The sequence below is a fragment of the Dreissena polymorpha genome, chromosome 8 (genome assembly GCF_020536995.1).
Source record: "Dreissena polymorpha isolate Duluth1 chromosome 8, UMN_Dpol_1.0, whole genome shotgun sequence".
Taxonomy (NCBI): domain Eukaryota; kingdom Metazoa; phylum Mollusca; class Bivalvia; order Myida; family Dreissenidae; genus Dreissena; species Dreissena polymorpha.
In genome coordinates this window covers 10,980,358-10,989,881 of record NC_068362.1, presented here as the reverse complement: position 1 = coordinate 10,989,881, position 9,524 = coordinate 10,980,358, and the positions used below count along the sequence as shown (strand labels likewise).

Here is a 9,524-nt window from a genome sequence, read left to right as displayed (position 1 = left end):
TAATAGGTATTTTCTTTAATTTATGCAAGGGGAATTTTGTTAATATACATGTGAAAAACAAAAAAAAACCTTTTGGTTTACTTATGAGGCTGAATTTTGGCACAAAAATGTATGAAAATATGCCCTGACCCTTTATGATTAAAACTGATATCAAATCAACTCTTATATGTATTTATTTAGTCAGTTTGACCAATTTAAAAACACAAAATTCCTGATCAGTAATGGGAACTTTTCTACAGAAAGGTAAAAAAAAAAAAGCTGATGTTACGTGAACTAAATGTGCAACTCTAAACTCTTTAAAAACTGGGCTAAATGCATTTATAGCGTAAAGAGTTCCAGATTTGCCTGTACAGTCTGCACAAACTAATCAGCCACGACACTTTCAGCTTTTATGGAATTCTTTGTTTTAAGGTATATTCGGAAAGTGTGGTCACAAATTAGCTTGGGCAGACTTTACACGCTTTTATGGGTAAAACACTTGAGGCACATGCATTAAGCCCTGTTTTCCCAGAGCGCAGCTGAAATACTTCCTGTTTTTGTTGCTGCTGCTGCCATAGCCAGAGATTGTGTGAGTCTTGACGCCAAAGTCACCACCCTGAACCGGGAATGTAGGACAACGCTGCTCCTCAGGCGTCAGGTTCATATTATTGGAGAGCAACATATGGAGGTCAGTCACTTTAAGAGGCGAGTCACTCAGCGCCTGCTCTATCTGTGGATCAGATTGTTTCACCTCGAGTGACTCGTCGTGATGAAAGTTGAACTCACCAAGGCTCAGCTGTTGGAAGTGTAGATTTAGCGCCTTGTGAGAATATGCTAAAAGGTGGCGTGCTGAATTTCCTGAGCGAGTTGTAGTATTTGTGCACTAAGTGGATTGGGATTGCCTAAACATTCATGATGTTTGTCTTGTTTGCTTATAATGTTTTCTGAAAAGGAAATAGAAAGTAAACTAACAAGAGCTGTCAGAGGACAGCGCGCTGGACTATTCGAGTGCTTGACAGTATAACGTAAGCCATCATGGGAAAATTGTTTATATTCAATAATTTATAAGACCATCTTTCAAAAATAAAAAAAGGAAAAACAAAAATTGTTTTTTGGAAGAGGGGGGAGGGGGGGTTTAGAGGGGGGTATAATGTGGGGTTTGGTCATTTATTAGACGATCTTTCAAAAATAAAAAAAGGAAAAAAGGGGGGGGGGGGGTAGGGGGGAGTAGGGGGGGGGGTGAGAGGGGGTATAATGGGGGGTTGGGTAATTTATTAGATGATGTTTAAAAAAAAATTAGGGGGGGGGAGGTTGGGGGGGTAGGGGGGGTGAGAGGAGGGTATACTGTGAGGTGTGGTTATTTATAAGATGATGTTTAAAAAAAAAATTGGGGGGAGGGGGAGGCTGGGGGGGGGAGGGATTCTGGGTAGGGGCGTGGGGTATTGTTTTGGGTGGAATCCATTGTGGTATTCAGGTAAGTGTTGTTTTGTCAAAGTAATAATAAATGTGATCATAAATAGAGAAGTTATGGCAATTTATGTAAGTGTAAAAGGGGCCATAATTATGTCAAAATGATACAGTGGTCTGCTCTTGTTTATAGGTTGGGGTCATGTTGGTAAACAAGTATGCAAAATATAAAAGCAATATGTCAAAGGATATAGGAAATATTTGGGGTAATACGCAAACTTTAACATTTGCTGCATATTCTAAGTGGAAAAGACGCCATAATTATGACAAAATGCTTGATAGAGTTGTCTGCTCTTGTTTATAGGTTGGGCTCATGTTGGTAAAGAAGTATTCAAAATATGAAAGCAATATGTCAAGGGACAATTAAAACAATTGGGGTAGTACAAAAACTTTAACATTTGCACGCTAACGGAAACAGCAACGGAAACAGAAACGCCGACATGAGTAGGATAGCTCTACTATATATATTTCATATATAATAGTCGAGCTAAAAATAGAATGTTTTTAGTGACAAATGAATATGCCTTGACAATGTATGTTGAAACACCTTACTTAACACACCTGCTTTTTAATGCAACACATTGAGTCTATATTTTATATTTAGGATTGCATAATGATTTATTTTTCTCAAGTTAGCACTCACAATAGCATTGTAATAATGAATAACGCGCACCAACATGTTAAATCGAAATTTTGGGGTTTTAAACAGTGAGGAATACATGGTAAAGTACATTATGTAGCAAGCTGCCATATTTATCTGTACATTAAAAAAACAGGAATAACTTAAGCACTTTTAGACGTGACACTATACCACTTTAAATATGACGCAATACAACATTTTGCTAACGAATACTTAAAAATTTAGAATCAGTGCTATAAATATAAATGTTCAACTTATAGAGCTGAATAAGGAAATGAACTCAATGTCACAACCCATTCAAAACAGTATTTGTTTTGGCAAACATTTAATTGGGAATTAAGCCAGTAATTATCGAAAAATATGGAATAGACTTTTTGAGATTAGGAATGCTTTGACCAAATAAATAACACTGTAAGGTCTCACCTGAAGCTCAAGATGCAGAGATGACATTCTAGCCTCGCTGATATTGCTAAGGGCCCAGTTTGAGTTCTACCTAACATCAGGTTGAGAGCCAAAGGGCATACTGGACCACAAAACAAAACTGCTGTCATTTTTCAACGCCTTCTCAAGCGCCGACTCAATGCCAGGCTGTTAAGGATTGGAGTGGGAAGTTACAAACCCTGATGGGTTCACCTTTAGCATCTTGTTTCAGCTGTTGGTCGAACTTCCCGCCTGAGGCATGGCCATGGATGCTCTGAGTGTTCACAACAAAGTAGGTGCTGCCTTTCTAAGTTAGCAACTGCGTCAAAAGTGCGTTCTCTTTGGACAGTTTGGACACCTGTGAGGACAAACCGGGACTGTCAGTAAAGTTACGACTGTCCAGGAGTATGCCAGTGGTAAGCATACGCTTCCGACTAAAACTCTACAAATATTCCTTGATTTTCTCTTGTTACTTTCCGTTGTATTGTTTGTCCCAAAAAGAATGGAACGAGTTATCCAACTTTGTATTTATCGTGATATAAGTTGTGAAGTCCAACATTGAGAACTGACTGTACATGTTGCCATAACTTCTGCAATAAGTCCTTGTGTCTGTAACGGTTGTCCCATCTCTGGCACTCGGGTCTAACAAACCAAACAGGCTCAAGTGCGGATCACTCGACACGAAAATTGTGGTTGATGAGAACCATGTGTGAAAACTCTTTGTGCTAAAAATTTTTTATAGGAGGAATTTGTTCAACGATGCTGACCCTTTGAAGCTGGAAGTCAAATGGGAGAAGCTAGGGGTCAGGGGAGGGGTCGTGCTTGACTTGAGGCTTGTGCGGGCCCGACTGGTGCTGTTGCCGCACCAACTCTATATCAAAACCAGGGCTCTCCTGAAAACATGGGAAATATGAACTGGTACAAAAGGTTTATATTACAATCTATAACAAACCATGTCTCTCAATAAGAGTTGAAGTTTTTCAAAGGCAAAACTTCATTCTCATGAATTTTGAACTTGGCATTTCACTGGTTTCTTATCCAAAATAACATGACAATTGATTCAATCAAACCATATCATACTCAAACATCATTTAAAGTGTTTGTCAATACTTTATTAATCTGTCAATTCATAATTAATATTTTTAACTTAAATGCAATCCCCAGACATGGAAAGGCCGCGTTCCCCCCCACATCACTGGACTGTAAATGGCCAGCCTTTCACCAGACAGTTGTCTTCTTTGCTGAGCGAGTAGCTGTAACGTTGAGCGAACCAATATGGAATATGCATACTGCACAGGCTAATCTGGGACAACACTTTACACACATGCATTAAGTCCTGTTTTCCCATGCAGCCTTACATTGTTGCCATTGCATGCATGAAAACTAACTCTAAAGCTTTTATTACACTGTGCTGGGAATGAGGCCAGGGTCCTTCTTATTGAGAACAAATGTATTCCATGGAATCATATTTATAAGCTTTATTAAATATCTCACAACTTTATGAAAAGGCCTGATAATTAAAACGTCTTTGTTACCTTCTGTGTATTCAGGTCATCCTTGTCCACCACATCCTCAGCATCCTTGTCCTGACTCAGCAGCAACTGGAGCAGCAAAATAGCTTGATGTTTTTCTTGAATTTTAGGACTCACACAAATTTATATAAATGTAATGAAAATCAATAACAGATGTGCAACAGCATAAAATATGGCAAATTAATAAATCTCACATCAAGTGTTACCTTTCTGTAAACATTGCGTAAAATATCAATATATGTTCCTCCAAAGATTACTTAAACAATATTTTATTTAAAAAATATTCATCCATATACATTTCTTACATGGCATGGTGTTTATAGAAATGAAAGTCTAAAAATAGCCTCAGTTGCTATGTACATGTGCATTTATGTACAAATATGAAATTTTCAGTTGAAATGCTTTGTTTTTTCATGCACAGTTTACAAGAACTAAATGTTAGGACCATAATGACACAAATGTTATGACAACATAACATAATATGCATTAGATCTAATGTTCCAACAAAACCCCTCACATTGTATAAGCAGATAACAATATGTGTACATGTACATAAATTATTTGTATCTTTCACTACACACTTAATGTTGTATTGTAACATCACACACTACTATGTTCGTATGCTAAACAACACATTGTAATTAAAATACTAATCACTAGTTACAACAGCTAATACATACATGTACACACTATTCCACTCTGAACACCAGAATGGTGTCGTCCCAATCCTGTCCCACAATGATGGATGATGTTGTGCTGCTGTAGCAGATTGACCATGGGTTCAACACTCCATCCTCCCATGTAGCCAGCTTACTCTTTCCCTCCCTGTCCACCTGTATTACAGTGTCGGAATAGTATCCACAGACCAGCACCTGGCCTGCAGGGGTCACATGTAGACCCTCTAGGCACTCTAGTGCTGGGTCTGAGTATGTAGCCAGGAGTGTGCCATCCCTGGCCAGGGTGAGAAGCTTGTTGTGCAAGTGGTTGTGCTGCCAGTAACTGATGATGATGTACAGCCTGTCTCCTGTGGGACTCACAGCACACTGGTCTACTGTAAAACAGAGTAACATCAAGATATTGAATTACTGTCAATGTTAAATAATCTTATTAAACATACTGCAGTGATATTGCATTACACATATGTTGCTATAAAGAGGCCTTTACACATCTAAAATATATGCATACATTTCAATGATTCAATAGTAAAACATGACAATAAACTTCAGTAGCAGAGCTATTTAGTTAACGTTTGACATGTTGAAATGCGACTGTTGAGTAAGACATGAATTGAAGTAAAACAATTACACAGATGAAAACAATTACACATACTGAAACAATTGCACAGTTCAATCAACAGGTAAACATAGTGTTCATGTACAATCATTAAACAACCACAAAATTAAGACAAGGTCAGAAAGTGTCTCTTTCCCAGGAACTCAGTTTCTATTTATAGACATGTCATGTAGTGACAGTCAAAATACTTCATTTCTCATGTTTATAAATCAATAATTCTGAAAACATGTATTATTTAGTCTACTGTAGCAATAAAATGGCACATATACATTATTGAACAATTACTTTATATTATATCAGGGGGTTTTTGCTATGTAAAAATTGCCCTAAAAGGTACCCGATTCCAAACCAATATTGAACAAAAAAAAATCCCAATTTCCATTGATGTCTTTTTTTTTTTAAAGAAAGAAGTGTCTTATGCTTATTATATATGAATTGTATTTTATAATAACCTTACAAAGTATATAACTATAAATTATATGATTTTTTTCCAAACTGGCAAGGTAAAGGCCTGATGTGGGACAATTTGGCATATATGGCAAGCATGTAACGCTGCACAAAATGCCTAGAAATCATGCCACGAAAACCGCATGAATTAGAGCTATAAGCAGGCAAGATGCGACGCCAAACGGGTAGGTATCATTAGTGTATTGATATCTTATTTGTTAATGTACATAAATATCGTATTTGTAGGATATATTACACCATGTAGATGGCAAGCATTATTATTATTAACATTTTATTTAGTATTAATCGGTAAAAAAAAAAATTTAATATGGCCTAATGTGTTGACATTTTACATCATGCTTTGCTAATCTCAAACTTGAATGATTAATTTGAGCAGACTGTCATTGCATATTTATGTTACCAGAACAGACCAATGTAAATACCACCAATCATTTCTTCTATTCCATGAATGCCCAAAATTGTATTATAATAAAATTAAATGCCATTTATAATGAAAACGTGTTCTTATTAATACAATATTGAACTATTTTTTTCAATCTATATTGCTTGGTTTACTTACAGTAGATACAACACCAATGCCCGGCCCCACTGTTACATATTAAATTTGTGGCCATGTTACACACAAACTAGCATTTTTCATTTATCACTATGGTGAATTTAAGGTGTGCTGGCTTTTAATAATTTTTTTTTATTTTTTTCGGTATTTATTTAAACCCTTGTGCGTATATTGATGTTACAGATACACCAGGGTATGCTCTAATCATTGGCCGATAGAAATAGTCCAAACTCCAAGAACAGGAACAAGGTGCCAACAAAATACCACGGGCAAAAGATCATTTCAATCTAGAAAGTAAAGACATGTAAATCTCTAATAAAGGTGATGAATTGCCGTTTCAGCCTATCAACCCGTTTTAAATTATTTATACATCTCATGCTGTTCACAGTATGTGAATATAATATAAACAAGGGCTGTTTGGAAAAAAATGCATACCCCCCATATGGGCTGTCAATTGTAGTGGCAGCCATTGTGTGAATACGTTTTTTGTAGCTGTGACATTGACCTTTGAGCTAAGTGACCTGAAAATAAATAGGGGTCATCTGCCTGTCATTATCAATGTACCTATGAAGTGTAATGATCCTAGGGGTAAGTGTTCTTGAGTTATTATCCGGAAACCATTTTACTATTTCAAGTCACTGTGACCTTGACCTTTGACCTAGTGAGCTGAAAATCCATAGATTGTATCTGCCGGTCATTATCATTGTACCTGTAAAGTTTCATGATCCTAGGCATAAGCATTCTTGAGTTATCATCCTGACACTATTTTACTGTTTCGAGTCACTGCACTGTAACCTTGACCTTTGACCTAGTGACCTGAAAATCAATAGGGCTCATCTGCCAGCCATGATCAATGTTCCCATGAAGTTTCATGATCATAGGCGTAAGTATTCTTGGATTATCATCCAAAAACCATTTTACTATTCTGAGTCACTGTGACCTTAACCTTTGACATAGTGACTTGAAAATCAATACGGGTCATCTGCCAGTTATGTTCAATGTACCTATGAAGTGTAATGATCATAGGCCTAAGCATTCTTGAGTTATCATCCGGAAACCATTTTACTATTTCGAGTAACTGTGACCTTTGACCTAGTGGCCTGAAAATCACAATTGGTCATCTACCAGTCATGATCGATGTACCTATGAAGTTTCATGATCCTAGGCATATGCATTCTTGAGTTATCATCCGGAAACCATTTTACTATTTCGAGTAACTGTGACCTTGATCTTTGACCTAGTGACCTGAAAATCAATAGTGGTCATCTACCAATCATGATCGATGTACCTATGAAGTTTCATGATCCTAGGCATAAGCATTCTTAAATTTTTACCCGGAAACCATTTTACTATTACAAGTCACTGTGACCTTGACCTTTGACCTAGTGACCTGAAAATCAATAGGGGTCATCTGCCAGTCATGATTGATGTACCTATGAAGTGTAATGATCCTAGGCCTAAGCATTCTTGAGTTGTCATCCGGAAACCATTTTACTATTTCAAGTCACTGTGACCTTGACCTTTGACCTAAAAATCAATACGGGTCATCTGCCAGTTATGATCAATGTACCTATGAAGTTTCATGATCCTAGGCCTAAGCGTTCTTGAGTCATCATCCGGAAACCATCTGGTGGACAGACAGACAGACCAACATGTGCAAAACAATATACCCCCTCTTCTTCGAAGGGGGGCATAATCATATATGCAATCAAAGTTAATTAATTATAGACCATGCATTTTTACTAAAACTTTTCATTACAAAATAGTGCAAAAAACAACAACAGTTAAAAAATGTATGTTCTATGACACTCAGATCATGCATATTCATACATGTATGTAGCAATATTATTCAATAACATTTGAAAACATCAAACCTTTATTTCTAGCTTATCACTTAGGCACTGATTATTTGAATTTGAGTATGAAGTACCTCCTTTGAATATAAATTGTATTGTTATTTGCATTTAATCAGTATATTTGTTTGTTGTTGTATTTATATAAAAGAAACATGCATTCATATCTTGCTATTACTTTTTTATAGGTGTTTGAAAGTGCTTATCAGTCATAATGACTCTTCAAGTCCAACGAGTTAGAGTAATTCCAGGGATCAGATTGAATGATTTCATGGGTAATAATATCATTTATCGTCTCCAGAAATGGCTATTTATTCTTTATAAGGTTTGGCATTAATGTATATATTTATGTAGATATAATTTTAACTCAACAGTAACATGCCTCTAGTTCAAAGATTCTTAAGATTAACAACCACTTTTTTAATATGGACATGAATGGTTTTTGTGAGAACAAAACATAACATACTTTATGTGGTAGGACTAGGAAATTAATATTAACTTTATTGAAAACCATTGGAATAAACATTAAGATTAATGTATGTATAATAATAAACTTATTTATTTTAGCTAGACTGCATCCAAAGCCTTAGGCTTATTGAGATACTCTCAAGTCTGTTTCCTGAGAAGAACCAGTACATAGTGTTTTTGTAAATATCATGAGAACCCTCCCCAAGAAGAGATCAAACCTGTGGCCTCCCAATGGCTAGGCAGGCACCATATCTACAATGCCACAACAAGATTATTAAACAATACAATATATAAATAAATAAATAAATATACACTACAGATCCATTATATCACGATTGACGGGGTCCAAAGATCGCGATCGCGATATATCCGGAGCGCGATATAAATCAAGACATGTCTGACTTAGTTTATAAGCAGTTGATGTGCAGTTAATGTGTCAAATTTCATCAGTGTTTTCATTTTATGTACGGCGCTGCTTTATCTTTGTATCGTAATAATTGCAAACCAATTTTACATGTACTTTTGTAAAACAACAAAAAATTTATTTGTATAAAATAATATCATAATTAAAGTTTTGATTACCATGGAAATTGTAATGCCATTATTAATTTTTATTTTCAGGTACGCTCAGCGTAATATACACCTACATTTGTGTAGTGTATTAAAGATATACACCTACATTTGTGTAGTGTAGAAACCTAGATTTACGCTACTTTCCTAGTTATTATTTTCACGTTTTAATTAGCGATATGGCACGTAATGCGCTTAAACAAATTATCGTTGAATTAATTACGCACAATGTTAATGTTTCGTTTGATTCTCAAATGAGCTTTACTAAATTTGTAATC

At 36.0% G+C, this 9,524-nt stretch overlaps 1 long non-coding RNA gene across 1 annotated transcript; it reads right to left on the bottom strand.

Annotated features, from left to right (window-relative positions):
• Window positions 1-157: 157 nt before the first annotated feature.
• LOC127841873 (uncharacterized) lies at window positions 158-4,110 on the bottom strand. The gene is made up of 3 exons (XR_008031384.1): window positions 4,042-4,110; window positions 2,510-3,399; window positions 158-923 (listed from the first exon to the last, which is right to left on the bottom strand). It is a non-coding gene; the product is annotated as an uncharacterized LOC127841873 (long non-coding RNA).
• Between the last annotated feature and the right edge of the window lie 5,414 nt (window positions 4,111-9,524).